We start from the raw sequence: 16,602 nt of genomic DNA, 5'->3' as shown, positions 1-16,602 counted from the left end.
TCTGGCTTATTAGCTGTGCAATCTTGGATAAGTCATTTAACCTTCTAAGCACTAGTTTCCATTTCTGAAAAATTAGGAGGTTTCTATTAGCATTAAATGAGATGGTATTTACAAACTGCCCAGCACAATGTCTGGCACATAGTGACCATTTAATAAATGATTTTTATTAGCATCATCGTCATTATTTACCATGTCTCCAGGAAAGAAATGGAATAAAAAACCCGAATAATCAGAACAATACTTGTTTAGTGCTTTGAATATATTACCTCTAACTTTTACCCTAAACACTAATGCATCTATGAACTGGTACCCTGAAGTCAAGATTCCATAGTATGAGAAGGCTTCTTGCTGAAATCAAGGGCCATTGGCACTCCACCCGCCACCTCAACCACGACTTAAGGTGAAACGAAAATCAAGCACAGGAAGTTTAAGACAATTTTGGAAATTTTAAAAGAGAAAAATTTAAACAAGTGCATTTATTCTTTTTAATTAAAACCAGAACACATTAATACTAATATAATAAGTAAAATATTTCTCTGTCCTAGACAAGGGAAAGGTAAAGATGATGATGACTGATGTAGGAATTATTAACAGTAAAAGAAATACTAAATGTTAACGTGGTGTCTCTCCACATAACTAGAGTTACAGGCACCAGAAACAAGTTTTACACTACTAACCTTTAAATCGGATGCAAGACACACAAGCTATTCTTAGTAAATTCTTTTGGCTGAGTGATCATACAATGATTAGTTATCAAAGCTACTTCAAGCTCACTTACTGCTGCAAAGATAATTTACACATTTAAATGTGAGAGCTAGCCAGGCGTATTTTCAAAACATTACAACACCAGGCTTTATTTACAAGCTAGGGATTGTACTGTATTGTACCTAACCCCACCCCCAAATTAACGTGTACCAGAATATGAAAATTTCTTACAAAATGCCAAAGCCAAGAGGAAAATTTCCCTGAAAAAAGTCATCTTTTAAAATTCTGATATAAACCTGCTTCTTCTTGAACAAGTAACAAGAGACACTTTCTCCGTATGTAAGAAATACATGGTAAGACCCAAGAATGAGTTTTAAAACAGAGCAAAATACTTAGGAAGATCATTATCACTGTAGATGATACAATTTGTAACATTACAATATGCCAATCATCACACACGAAACTGCCTTGAATTCATGCTTTGTTTTCACAGAAACTGCTAGCCAAAAGAGCTGAGATATAATAACAGAAATATAAAAAATTACAGAGGAAAAAGGGAGTCACACTGGAATCTCATCTAGGCAAGAACTATTTTGTAAGAATTAAAAGCAGTAGTCAAAAGAAATTACATTGGATCTCCAAGGAAAAGAGGTCCTCAATGCTTATAACTAATAAAAATATTTTATCTATATCCTCTGACTGTAAGACTTCATAAGTAAAGTTACAAGGACACAAATAATGTGTCAAAAGTTTTGTGCCATATAATTAAGCAAAAAATGAAATTATTTTATTATAGGATGATCAACCTGTACCTAAACACTGAATTGTAAAACACTCTAAATAGGAACACTTCGGGTAGTATTTATCTTCTATAACTAACAGAAGACCAAAAGTTGTTCTGATTACTCTAAATATGGAATAGACTAAAAATGAGAGTCAAAAATCCATGAAAGGTTAATGAAAGAATATTAGGGATGTCTAGATGCTAGCCCTAGCCTTTGAATGTAGAAGTATTTTTCCACAAAAAGTAGTTTTCCATTCCATTTATAGTCAAAATGCCTACTTGTCTACAGGCCTATGTGCACTAATTTTAACAACCCACCATTCAGTGGTGTGATCAAAATGATTTTACGTTAAAATGATTTACTACCCACCAGTGACAAGAGTGAGTTTCAGACCTGCTACATACCTAGGCTCACAGGGAAGAGTCTACTTTAAAACTGATGGAATATAGATGCAATGACACCCCAGTTGCAATGTGCACACCTAACAGACATTGCTTTCTAAACACCATTCTCCAATAAAAGGACCCAGGCTCCTTGAAGAAGTGATTGATTGATTCCAGAGCTAGGAAAATACAAGATGAACCTGTAACATCTGGAGATGCCGCTAAGTAAGGAAGTGCTTGAAAAAGTCTAGGAACATGTCAAAAGAACGTTAGGGCTAATCTGAAGGAACCCCCAATGGCCAAAGCTGCAAGAATTTGAGCAACAAAATAATTACAGTGTTGGATTATAACCCACAGAATAAAATAACTATCCATGAATCCATACTGAGATACATATACACACACACATACACATGGACAGCTCTTCCTTAGAGAATTCCAATAAATAAATAAGCGTACAAGTAAAGAAGGAGATAAAATCACTATTACACAAATAGTACAGTAATAATTACTGTAGGCAAGACCTACCAATGGATGCTTAAATCAGTGGGCAAAAGCTTGCAGAGAAACAGGATATCTGCATAGTCTGAAAGTATCTCCCCACAAGATATTTATTAATTACAAAGGGAATGATAATCATTTTACAGTGACAACAGATACTACCTGAATCAAATTATTAAGGTTAGCATCACCAGTAATAAGAGAAACTGACATCAGATAACCACTCACCAAAAAACCACAATCACTTTTGTGGTATTCTTCCCCAAAATCCATACGTAACCTCAAAGTAAACATCAGAAAACCTCAGAATTATTGAACAAAGTAACTGACCAGTACTGCTCAAAAGTAGGAAGATCACGAAAGACGAGGAAAAACTGAGGTACTGTCACAAATTATATGAATCTAAAGAGACAGAACAACTAAATGCAATGTGGATCCCGGAACAGAAAAAGGACATTAGTAGAAAACTGGATGTAATGTTAATAAGGTCTGTAGTTGAGTTAAAAGTTTCGTATCAATTTAAGTTTCCTGATACTGGTAAGAACACTGTGGTTATGTAAGATGTTAACATCAGGGGAATCTGGTTGAAGGGTATATATAAACTCTGTACTATCTTTTGCAACTTTTCTCCAAGTCAAAAATTATTTCAAAATAAAAAGTTTAAAAAAACAGATGGATGAGGAAAGCAACTGTGGTATCCTTATTCCTCACTTCCGTTTGGTTTTCTCTGAGTATTTTATGAAAGCATCTTCTTCTGCTTTATTGAGTTAACCATGGACAAGCATAGAAAGGTACGAGATGAGACTCAGACACAAAGAATATCACCGTGACCTTCCCCCCAAATGAATATGGTCTTCCTTCTGGAGTTTAGCTAAGCTTTTCAGTTAGTCCTGAACAAAACAACGTCTTTAACTTTAGAACATGTTAGCAAATTCCCAAACTGGTCTTTCTTGGATGGTGCTAAACAAGAAAACACTGGGTATTCACAGAATCTGTCAACAAGCAAAAGACCTTTTGGCATAAATCCAAAGCTATCTAAAAATGACTGCCAGCAATGGGTGGGGGGATAACGAAAGATATGTTAGGAGTGGGGTGGGGCATACAAAAGGCAAGAGAGAGAAAAGCCCAAGAGGCGCCTCCGTGCTACTAGCTGTTTCCACACTTGACAATAGTAAATTAGACTAAAGGTGCATTTTAAAATATCTTGTTTACATAGCTCACAAACATACCCAAAAGGATTTTATTACTTAACATTCTATTTTGATTACTACATATGTTACTACATTATATGGGAATAAAAAGGGTGAGTCACATCCTTCTTTTCTCCTTTTTTTCCCAAGCATTTAATTACTCATTGTGATGTTCTTAGATAACAGTGGGTAGCATCTATGCCCATAGTAGACAGGCTATTAAAAACAAAAACAAGATCTCTTACTGTCCATCAAAAGATAATATGCACACATTTTTTGCCTAAGCAATTTTACTCACAGGAATTTACCTTAGAGACATACTCATAGAAGTATATATTGACAAAGGTACAAGATTGTTAACTGTTGCAATGTTTATAACAGAAGAAACTGAAAACACACTAAATGCTTATTAAAAGAAAAATTTTAAACTAAACAGTACATTTGTACAAAAGGGTACTCAGCAGCATTTAAGAGGGATAAGGTCAATCTAGATATACTGACAAAGTATTCATAATCTATAATTAAGTAAAAATAAGTTAAGACATAGACAAAGTATATGAGTCTATCCAAAGGAAGAAAGCATATTTGAACATATATGTATAGAAAATATATAGAAGGATATATATCAAACTTAAGAGGAGCCACTGTAGGAAATATCTGGAGAAACAGTGGGGTTCTTAACTAATTTTTAAAATAACCAGAAGAGATTATTTTTTTAACTTTAAATTTTTTAAAAAGTAAAATAATGTATAAGTAGTGTTTCTATACACCTAGAATGAACAATCTGAAAAATAAAAGGAAAAATAAGTGTTGGCAAGGATGTAGAGAAATTGGAACCTTTAAGCATTGCTGGTGGGAATATAAGTGGTTCCGCTGCTATGGACAACAGTTGGGCAGTTTCTCAAAAAGTTAAATAGAATTACCGTATGACCCAGCAATTCTACCTCTAGGTATATACTCCCCAAAAATTGAAAACATGGACTCCAATACTTATGCATCCATGTTCGCAGCAATGTTGTTCACAATAATCAAAAGGTGGAAAGAAATCAAATGTCCATCAACGGATTAATGGATAAACAAATTGTGGTATATCCATACAACAGAATACATTATTCAGCCATAAAATGGTTGACCTGCTACAACATGGATGAACCTCAAAAACATGCTAAGTGAAGAAAGCCAGACACAAAAGGTCACATATTATATGGTTCCATTTACATGATATATCCAGAATCAGTAAATTAATAGAGACAGAAAGCATATAAGTGGTTGCCAGGGGCAGTGGTAGGAGGTAACAGGGAGTTACTGCTTAATGGGTATAGGGTTATCTTTTGAGGTAATGAAACTGTTTTGGAACTAGATAGAGGTGGCTGCTGAACAACACTGTGAATGTAATAAATGCCACTGAATTGTTCATTTTTAAATTGTTCATTTTTTTGTCATTTGAGTTTTCTCTCATTAACGATAAATACAACTTTAAAAACAATATGTAGGTAAGGGACTTCCCTGGTGGCACAGTGGTTAAGAATCCTCCTGCCAGTGCAGGGGACACGGGTTCAAGCCCTGGTCCAGGAAGATCCCGCATGCCGCAGAGCAACTCAGCCCGTGCGCCATAACTACTGAGCCTGCGCTCTAGAGCCTGTGAGCCACAACTACTGAGCCCGCATGCTTCAACTACTGAAGCCCGCATGCCTAGAACCTGTGCTCTGCAACAAGAGAAGCCACCGCACCACAACGAAGAGTAGCCCCCACTCGCCACAACTAGAGAAAGCTCGCGTGCAGCAATGAAGACCCAACGCAACCATAAATAAATAAATTTACTTATTTATTTTTAAAAAATTAATAATATGTAGGTAAGACCAAAACATCAACTGCCACTGAGTTACTTTACCCCAGAAGAGCGAGACTGATACCAGTGTGGATGGGCATCTTCTGCATCCAGATGCCTCTCTGTGGAACACTCTAGATAAAAGACTGCCACCAGGGGAAAAGAAAACCTACTAAAAACCAGGGACTGTAAGTAAGCACTGTCCCCAAGGCAGCAAAATGATCCATTGCCTGAGACACATCCTAGTTCAGGTTTAGGATAAGAGCTGAGAGGACAGATGGCCCTGGTTGCCTTTAGTCTCCTTTCTCTCCAAACTTAATCTACAGCAATGAACATCTAAGGAATTCTCACCCTCCTTTACAGGTGAGGAAACTGAACCATGGCTCATACACAGGACCCTGGGGAGGAACTTGCAAAAGACTTACTGATTTGGTATAAAAGTTGCTTGTTACCATTTTACCAAGTTCTAAAAATTAGCATTTCTCCTATTCTCTCAGCACAAATCTTCTCACTAGTAATCTATTATATTTGGAAAGACACCCTAAACAGCAGTAGAATCACTTTACAATTGATTCTTTGATGGTTCTTCTTTTTGTGGTGGGAAGTCCCCTCCAGAGTGCTTTCACAGCAATAGAAATTCACACCAGAAAAAGCACTGTCCTTTTAGTTACTTGTTTTCTGGGTCACATAAATTAACTCTGAGTTAATCCTTCTCAACAGGCACCAACAATTGCATTTTACTTTAAGCTATTTGCTTTGGCCATTTCATTGTGATTATTAGGAAACAAGAGAACTTCAAATCAAAAGGGAGCTTTTCAAAACTTCTTAAAATCAAACTGTTTCTGTAACAAGAAAGGGTGATATGAAGAACTATTATATCTTTGTCAATTCTCTTAATTGGAATAAACAGATCATCATCAATACAACATGGTTAAATCAAAAGAAGTTCTTTTATATGTTAAAGGAGGCGGAGTAAGAGTGACAGGGAATCTTAACTCTCCAGAATTTTACGTTCAATTTTTTTCAAAATTTTCCTCATTTTAAGTGTCATTATTAAACATTACTAATGCTATTTCGAAAATTACAGAAACTAACAGTTAAAACCCCATTCAATATATGTGAATATTCAAAAATATCTACACTTGTAGATTTGATTAATTCTCTACTTCAGTTTGTTGGATCTTAAGATATTTTACAAAATATAAACAATCTCAAGCTTATTAACAATTTAAGATTTTAAAGCGTTTCTGCTTCTCTTTAATCCTTGGCAGGACTGGTTCCCATCATTTCATCAAGAGTTCCTGAAATGAGAACTCTACGTTACAGTGGAGGATTTAGAGACTTACAAAGGCAAAAAAGAAATCATAACTCCTACATTTTTAATCATCCATCCTCCTGGTGTATGATTTACCCCATAATTCCCACAAGAAAGTGAATAAAGTTTTGAAGAACGAGTTATTCCCAATGTAAATCTACAGTCAGCCTCTGTCAATCATGTTAGCCTTTTCCCCTGGTTAGCCGTCCTCCACCTCCTGCCAGAAAACTATACCACCATTTAATTGCTTTGTGACTTCACATTTTATTAAGAGGCAGAAAAACATGAAGAGCTAAAACAAGGAGATAAGCCCATTGCCGTAAATTGTCCCCTTAAGCAATGAAACTTGCCTCTCTAGAGTAATAAGGTGGGCACTGTGAAAAACCCTGACAAGTGCAATTCTGCCTAAGTCCAGAGCCCCCATCACTTACAGAAACCCTTACAGTTCTCTGGACTGCAGTGCCATAGATCAGAACCTGGGGCAGCCAACTGCATGCTTTCGAATGCTAGTGTGAAGGGCACAGCCTGGTGAGTCACTCTGCTCTCTACCCTACTCCACCCCAAATTTATCTTCTGTTCTCATGGACCAAAAAAAGGGGTGGGGGCAGAAGAGAATGAAGAGAGAGAAAGTTGTGAAAATTTTCGCAACCTGACAGCACGCCATCTGCCATCCTTTTTCCCTGGAAATCAAACGACTTGTTATATAACCCAGTGAAACATTTAGCTACATGTTCACCTTCATGAACTTGGAATAATTTTCTCCTTTCCCACTCTATTGGCTTCCCTTATAAGTCTCCATTTCTTCCTCTGTAGTGAGATGGAAATTATTATCAGATTATATTACATTCATGAATGTGCCCAAGCCCCTGCTCTCTGGAAGATTACATCCAGTGATTCCCACAAACTAAGAAAGGCTTGGTGTTCAAAGCCTTGGGAAAATATCAATGAGTAACTTCTCTAAGATGCTGCCAGCCAGAAAACAAAGGCTTCAAGTGTTTTTAAAGCCCACTGATGTATATAAGAAAGTGGTTTTAAGACATTGTTCAGAAAAAGCATGCAAGTAGATGAGTGTGTGGGGTGTGTGCGTGTGTGTGTGTGTGTGTGTGTGTGTGTGTGTGTGTGTAAAGATCTAATATATTTACTAAGTATAAAAAAGGCTGAAAAGGTATACAATAAACTCAGCAGTGGTTATATTAAGGTGTGGGATCAGAAGGTGGGATGCAAGAGTCTTTTTTTTCTATACACGTTTTATGGCTTGAATATGTGACAATGGATATGTATTATTTTTGTAATTAATTTTAAGAGCTAAAATATGGAAAAGAATGGTGACTAAGCTTTCAAAACCAAAAATCAAAATACATGTGCCGCCAAAGCATTTTCGTCCCTCATCTAAATGCAAGAGACAGCTAAGGAAAAGTAATTTAGTCATTGGAAAGTTGAAGTTTCCAGGTTTCAATAGTTTTTTTTTTTTTAAAGGCAGACACAATATCTAAAACAAGACTGTCAAAATTTCTAGCAGGTTTCACAACATTAGATATTGAGCAAATAGCACAAGTCCCTAAATTGATAACATTATGTCTTCCTTCCTCTTGGAAGCTAGGCTATGGTAGGTGACCCCAGGAGAATCTTTCCTGATACTGGGCCAGTATTCTCATGAGGAATTTGGCTCAAGTCTATGAACAGTTTCTGCATTTACTTTTTGCAAAAGGATTACCCAAGGAGAGAAAAACAAATGAAAGAAACAGAAAACAACATCAGAGTCCCTAAGGACTGTAGTTTGGGTTGGAGTTCTCTTTAAAAGAATTACAAAAAGAGCAATTGGCTACTCATTAGGGAAAAAATTAATTTTCATTCATATCTCAAGTCATACTTCAAACTAAGTTTCATACAGATGAAATATTTTAAAATGTGGAACAAAGCCATAAAACTACAATTAGAAAATATAGGTAGATTTCTATGCAATCTTGTGGTTAGAGAGGTTGCTATTCATTCATTCATTCTGCAAACACTATGTACTAAGCATTACAGACCTGGCTGTGGACCACACAGACACAACCCCTGTCCCTATGGAGTCAGAGGCTAGAGGAGGAAATAGGAAATAGAAAACAAATAAAAAATAATTACATATTGATACATGCTCAAAGGGGGAAAAACCCCAGGATTATGAGATAGAGAATACTAGAGGGAAAGACCAATGCTGAACAAGAAGGCACTCTGTCTGAGGTGAAATTTAGGGTGACGCCTGAAGAACGAGGAATATGATAACAGCGAACCACTCATGTGCACCCTGTGAAAAGGATAGTTTTCTAAGAGCTGTGCATGAATTAACCCCCTTAATCCTCTCAACAAGGTGAGTTATGTACTATTACGATGATGATTCCCATATTACAGGTGAGGAAGAGGTGAAGTAACCTGCCCAAGAAAGCAGAGCTAGTGAACAGGGAAGCCAGGGGAACCCAAGCAGCCTGCTCCAGAGCACTCTCTCGGGAACTGGCTCTCTGGACGAGGAGGCAGCCATAAGAAAGGTGCACGAGCGCAAGTGTGTGTGTGAAGTGTGTGTGTGTGCACACACACGCAAAAGACACGTTCCAAGCAAAGGAATAGTGCCTGCAGAATCCTGGGAGTAGGAAAGAAGCTGACGGGTTCCATGAATTCAAAGGAGGCCAGTGGGGCTGGAACAAAGTGTTCGAGTGTGACAGAGGTGAGGTCAGAGAGCAGGCAAAGATGGATCACGCCGGGCCTTGCAGGCCATGGTAAGGAGAATGCCATGACCAGCTCAGGCAGGGGTGTGCCAAGATGTGATTATACTTGAAAGAGATCATTCTGTTATGTGAAGAACAGACTTCGGGGGAATAATACCAAGGCATTCTTGCTTCGTAATTACTCTATGTGGAGCCACAGAAAAAAGATTCAATCACCTAAAATTAAATATTTACCTACTTTTAAAAACACTGTACAGGACTTCCCTGGTGGCACAGTGGTTAAGAATCCGCCTGCCAATGCAGGGGACACGGGTTCGAGCCCTGGTCCGGGGAAGGTCCCACATGCCGTGGAGCAACTAAGCCCATGCGCCACAACTACTGAGCTTGTGCTCTAGAGCCCGCAAGCCACAACTACTGAGCCTGCAAGCCACAACTACTGAAGCCCGCGTGCCTAGAGCCCGTGCTCTGCACCAAGAGAAGCCACCGCAATGAGAAGCCCGCACACCGCAATGAAGAGTAGCCCCCGCTCGCCGCAACTAGAGAAAGCCCACGCACAGCAACGAAGACCCAACACTGCCAAAAATAAATAAAAATAAATTTCTTGGGCTTCCCTGGTGGCGCAGTGGTTGAGAGTCCGCCTGCCGATGCAGGGGACATGGGTTCGTGCCCCGGCCTGGGAGGATCCCACATGCCGTGGAGCGGCTGGGCCTGTGAGCCATGGCTGCTGGGCCTGCGCGTCCAGAGCCTGTGCTCCACGACGGGAGAGGCCCCAACAGTGAGAGGCCCGTGTACTGCAAAAAATAAATAAATAAATAAATTTCTTTAAAAAAGAACATGAACACAATATTCACAAAAGAAGAAATACAAATGCCTTATAAACATATGATAAATGTTCACCTGTGCATAAAACTGGATAAAGTTTTTTAAATTCTATGATCTAATGTTAAAAAGAGTGTGGGAAAAGAAAACCTTGCATAATATCAGTGGGATTGTAAATTGGTTGTCTTTCAGGTAACATAGATCAGAGACCTTTTTCCTGATTTTATAGTAAGAATAATTAAGAGTAGCCTCAAAATTATAGTTATCCTCATAGGCACTGACACACGTGTCTAGAGGGAGATTTGTTAAGTACATACATTCCTAAAATAGACTCTTTATCTACCTTTAATAATTATGCAGCAATGACAGTGACATGGAGAGAAGTTTACAACATACCAACTGAGAAAAGTAGCTTGCATATTTATATTTAAAAATCTTATTTAAGCATATACACATAGAAGAACCTCTGGAAGAATATTAACAGCAGTGATGTAACGGTGGTAGGACTGTGCACTTTCTGTTTTAAAATATTTTTATTTTCTAATTTTTTATACAAGTTTTAAAGGTTATGCTCTATTTACAGTTATTACAAAATATTGGCTATATTCTCCATGTTGTACAATACATCCTTGTAGCCTACATTACACCCAATAGTTTGTACCTCCCACTCCCCCACCTCAATATTGCCCCTCCTCCCCCAACCAAAACCACTAGTTTGCTCTCTTTATCTGTGAGTCTGCTTCTTTTCTGTTATATTCACTAGGTTGTTGTATATTTTTTAGATTCTACATATAAGTGATATAGTATTTATCATTCCTTGCCTGACTTATTTTACTTAGCATAATGCCCTCCAAATCCATCCATGTTGCTGCAAATGGCAAAATTTCATTCTTTTTTATGACTGAGTAGTATTCCACTGTGTATATATGTCACATCTTCTTTACCCATTCATCTGTTGATGTACACATAGGTTGCTTCCATATCTTGGCAATTGTAAATAACGCTGCTATGAACATTGGGGTGCAAGTATCTTTTCGAATTTGTGTTTTGTTTTTTTTTTTTTCAGATCTATACCCAGGAGTGAAATTCCTGGGTCATATGGTAGTTCTATTTTTTGAGAAACTTCCATACTGTTTTCCACAGTGGCTGCATCAACTTACATTCCCATCAACAGTGTAAGAGGGTTCCCATTTTTCCACATCCTCGCCAACATTTGTTATTTGTCTTCTTTTTGATGACAGTCATTCTGACAGGTGTGAGGTGACAGCTCACTGTGGGTTTTTTTTGTTTTTTTTTTTTTTGCGGTACGCGGGCCTCTCACTGTTGTGGCCTCTCCCGTTGTGGAGCACAGGCTCTGGACGTGCAGGCTCAGCGGCTGTGGCGCATGGGCCCAGCCGCTCCGCGGCATGTGGGATCTTCCCGGACCAGGGCATGAACCCGTGTCCCCTGCATCAGCAGGCAGACTCTCAACCACTGCGCCACCAGGGAAGCCCTCACTGTGGTTTTGATCTGCATTTCCCTGATGATTACCAATGTTGAGCAACTTTTCATGTGCCTGATGGCCAACTGCATTCCTCTTTGGAAAAATGTCTATTCAGTTCCTCTGCCCATTTTTTAATTAGGTTGTTTTTTTGATGTTGAGTTGTATGAGCTGTTTATATATGCTGGATATTAATCCCTTATAGGTCATAGCATTTGCAAATATTTTCTCCTATTCAGTAAGTTGTCTTTTTGTTTTGTCAATGGTTTCCTTTGCTGTGCAAAAGCTTAAGTTTAATTAGGTCCCATTTGTTTACTTTTGCTTTTATTTCCTTTACTTTAGAAGATGGATCCAAAAAGATACTGCCATGATTTATGTCAAAGAGTGTTCTATGTTTTCCTCTAGGAGTTTTATAGTATCCAATCTTACATTTAGGTCTTTAAGCCATTTTGAGTTTATTTATTTTTTATATGGTGTTAGAGAATACTCTAATTTCATCCTTTTACATGTGGCTGTCCAGTTTTCTCAGCACCACTTATTGAAGAGACTGTCTTTTCTCCATTATATATTCTTGCCTCTTTTGTCATAGATTAATTGACCATAAGTGTGTGGGTTCATTTCTGGGCTCTCTAGGATTGTGCATTTTCAACAGGTCCTTTTATTTTATCTATATATCTTTCATTTATCTACCAGTCAGTATACATTACTTTTAATATTAAGCAAAGTATCCAAGCAAAAAAATATCTAGGACACCATAAAATAAAAATATAGAAATGCTAAACTGTCTTGTAAAGGAGGTCATAGATAGAAGACTCAGTGTAGACTGAAGTTGAATCAGAAAATGGTGTGGCAGAAAGGGACACTGGGAGGCATCTATCTAGTCTAACTCCTCATTTCACAGATTAAGAAACCATCTAATCTCCCTACTTCATCTTTCTGACTATAAGCACAGTCCTAACAAAGGTTTCCAGAACCAAAAACTGAACTAGTGCTTCTTCTTTCTCCACTGATTAAACACCCTACACCAAGGACAACTGTGTACAAATATTATCACTGCAGTACTTCTGAGCAAAGGGTACCCCAGGACTAGAGCACAGCCTGATGGTCACTGTGGTATTTGGAAACAAGAGGATTATTGTAGAGTGTGATTTCCTCTCATTCCACAGGCAACTGAGGAATTTACCTTTCCTAATGTCGAGCCAGTGCCTGTCTTACCCTTTGCTCACAAAGAAACATCCTTGTCTGGCAAGTGTACATTCTCAGCACCCCTAGAGCAGGGTTGCTGGGGGTCCTAGAATCTGCCAAGTTGGTGCCTAAACATTATCTGGGTCCTGTCTCTTGTGCTGCAAAGGTCTTTGGTGGCCCTTTACTAATTCCCTGGCCCACTTCACACCTTGGCTACTCTAAGTAGTTCCTCTTTCTCAAATCAAAACCCCCAAACCCACCATTCTTATTCTCAACGAATACTTTCTTCTTTATTTAGGAGGTATATTCAGGCCATAAGTCTTCAGCCCTCTCAAATATTCCTTCCTACCTCCAGGCACCTGAGTCTCTATCCTCCATCTCTTCCTTCCCTCCTCCCTGCTTGCTGCAAAGGAGCCCCCCTCCCTCCAGCTCCTCAGCCAGCCCTATGGGTCCTGCAGTCCTGGCCTCTTCAGTTTTCCCTTCTCTTTCTGATCCCACTCCCTCCCTCTCCCTCTTTCCTTCCCTCCTCCCTCCCCACTGGGTCCCTGCCTTCTTTTCAATATGTCCAAGTTCCTTATCCCAAATCTGCTTCCTCCTCCCAGGCGGCATCCCTCTTTGCTCCTTCCTTTTCTGGTACATTTCTACACCTCGGTATCTACACCTGCACCTCTTCAGTCTATCGTTATGTCACGAAGTAACAAGAGTAAGGATTTACAGTCGGAAGGCCTAGAGTGCACATTCAGCTCTGCCAGTGACCATTTCCATGACCTCAAGTGAACAAGTCACTTAATTCCTCCAAGTCAGTTTCCTCCTCTGTAAAAAGAGGTTAATGATACCTGGCTCCACCTCCCTCACAGTTATGTTGTGAGGATCAAGCGAGATAATGCATGTGAAAGTGCTCTCTCTGTGAGCTTATAAAGCTCTTTAACACTTCAGTTATTCCTGTTACTACTCTCCCCTCGGTACCCTGACCTTGCATCATCAACAGAGACAGGGATGGTTATTCGTGACCTTCAGACTGCTCACAGTGTTAACATATAATAACACCATGTAGTTTTTGCTGTGAATTACTAATTTGGTAATAATCATATTTAATTTAAAACAAGTATAGCTGACCCCTGAACAACGCGGGAGTTAGGGGTGCCAACCCTCCACACAGTCAAAAATCTATAGTCGGCCCTCCATCCATGTCTGGCTTCCTCAGTATCCAGAGTTCCACATCCACAGATTTAACCAGCCACAGATCGTGTAGTACTGTAGTATTTACTACTGAAAAAAATCTGTGCATAAGTGGACCCGCGCAGTTCAAACCCATGTGGTTCAAGGGTCAACTGCATATAAGCTATGGTTTTTTAATTATATGAGCATGGACTTCTGGAAGACAACAGCGGTAGACAACAATTACTGAGCACATACCAGGAGTCATGCACTTGTTCTAGAATCCTTTATATCAACTATCACCTAGCACCACCACAGGAAATGGCTTTATTATTATTTCCATTTTATTGATGGGGAAACTAAGGCAGAGCAGTACTGCCATGATTTGAACCCAGGCATCTACCTCTAGAGCCCATGCTCTTATCCATTGTCCTGCAGTTCCTTTAGTGACAAAATGAGGTCTACAGTGGAGACACAGAAACCAGTCAGGAGGCTATGGCTCTAGAGGGTTAGAGGCAAGAAGATGGACCTGACCAAGGACACCTGGACTCCTTTAAGAAGGCAAACAAAATTATTCAATTGCCAACTACCAATGTCATTGAAGGCTTAGGGTCATCAGGCACTTCCATATTCTGCTAGTGGGAATACAAACTGGTACAACCTTTAGAGAAGGCAATTAGAAGAATGCATTGAACACTGAAGGATACATTCCCACACTGTGGCTGACTCAGCAATGCCACACGCAGCAATCTGCCCTAGAGAGATAATCATAGATGTGCACAAAAGATATTATTACAATGCTGTTTCTAAAACTAAATCAAGAAAAACAAATAAATGTCCAACAAAAGGAGATGGGGTAGAGAAACAATTGCGTACCCACATAAGTGAACACCATATAGTCATGTAAAATGATGCTTCAGGAAAAAAGGTATAAGCACATTGTCAAGGAAAAGAAGTATGTAAAAAAGCCTGTTGGTATGGGCTTTGGCATCTGACTGGTTCAAGTTCTGAGTGGGTTTACCAGCTATGTGAGCATGGGCAAGTTATTTAATTTTTCTGAGCTTCAGTTTTCTTGTGTACAGATGGGGATAAGAAAGCACCAACCTCATAGAGTTGTGAGAATTAATAAATTAATGTATGTAAAGGGGTTGGTACGAAGCTGGTACAGAGCCTGGCATGTAGCAAGCATGGGATCAATGTTTCTCATTTGCAAAAATATAGCAAGTTAACACATACGACACACACACCCCATTACAAATATTTGTAAAAACAAATATTATAAATAATGCAGTAAAATTTTAACACTGGTTATCTCTGGAAGTGAAATAACACATTTTTTTCTTTTAAATTCCCTGTATTTTCCAAATTTTCTTTACTTGAATAAAGCCAGCAATATATTAATACTTAAGTATCTTCATTTTTTCAGGTAGACTTAATAATAAATACTCCTTTCAATTTATTAAGTTTTTCTAGTATAATCCAGTCTATGCATCTTCTGTTTAAGGAAATGGGGTACTTTTATTGATTTAATCTGAAGAGTAATACATTTCCCCCTTTATTCTTCAAACAGCTTGCTCGTATTTCATTATATAAAAGTCTTTTCTGCACTCATATACTTGAAGATTAAGAGCACTCTGAAGTGATTAATAGAGCATAAAAGGTAGAAGAAAAACAGATTAATGTCTCTTAAAAAGCAAAGTTAAAGAAGAAAAGCATGACAACTTCATGATAGTTATATGGAAAAAAGTATACCTTACCTAAGTATGTAAGGCCAGAAATTACTGCAATAAATATCTCAACTCCATGGACAATTTCCTAGTGTGGTCAAAAGACAGAAGTAATTCAATAGCTCAGCAGTCCATCCAGTACAGTGACAATCATCCTGAAAGAAAAAAAGAGTCTCATTGAGGGAAATGTGATGGGGCAATACTCCTTTCCAACAGGAGACGGGGGAATCAATTACTAGAGACAGCTATGCAGTTTATTATGGTTAAGTCATTCTCCAGTTGGGGGTGGAAGGTGCAGACCAGAATAAAAAAGAACCTAGGATATCATGCAAACGTGAGTCTCCTTTGCCTTAGATAAAAGTTACTCATTAGCTCTAGGGTGTCTCACCACCAGTTCAAAGAAAAGGGCTGGTTCCTCACATCCTTTCACCTTCACTTCCATTACTGCTCTCCATGTATCCATCAATATGTACATAAGTCAGCTCATGAATACCATCAATTTTTATATTTGGTATCTTTGTCATTTCAGAATCAGACAAGCCCATAAGAAATACATGGCCTTTCTCTGAAAACTAGCTCCACGGAGGATTTTCTTTGTGAGTGGCAGTTCCCCTGGATTAAAATTTTGGGATTGTTTTCACGTCAGCCTTCTCCATCATTGCCTCAGTCCACTGCCACTTTCCCTTGAATGTCCGTCCTACTGCTCTCTACTTTTTTTTTCACTCCTATGTCTCCACTAGTACCAAATTCTCTGGTACCCCCACCTGTGTACAACAGCAGCCTCTAACCTGGCCTCTCTCTGCAGAACACTACCCATCCAATTG

The 16,602-nt window shown here is 38.7% G+C and overlaps 1 protein-coding gene across 1 annotated transcript in view; it reads right to left on the bottom strand.

Annotated features, from left to right (window-relative positions):
• KANK1 (KN motif and ankyrin repeat domains 1) overlaps positions 1-16,602 on the bottom strand; it is a 192,599-nt gene that overhangs the window by 110,472 nt on the left and 65,525 nt on the right. Inside the window, exon 2 of the mRNA XM_060014667.1 lies at positions 15,809-15,933. The gene's annotated coding sequence lies outside the window, so the exon portion shown is untranslated. The remainder of the gene's footprint in view (positions 1-15,808; positions 15,934-16,602) is intronic.

Source organism: Delphinus delphis, chromosome 6, assembly GCF_949987515.2.
Source record: "Delphinus delphis chromosome 6, mDelDel1.2, whole genome shotgun sequence".
Taxonomy (NCBI): Eukaryota; Metazoa; Chordata; class Mammalia; order Artiodactyla; family Delphinidae; genus Delphinus; species Delphinus delphis.
Note: the sequence above shows the minus strand (reverse complement) of the source record. Positions and strands in the feature narration are given on the sequence as shown.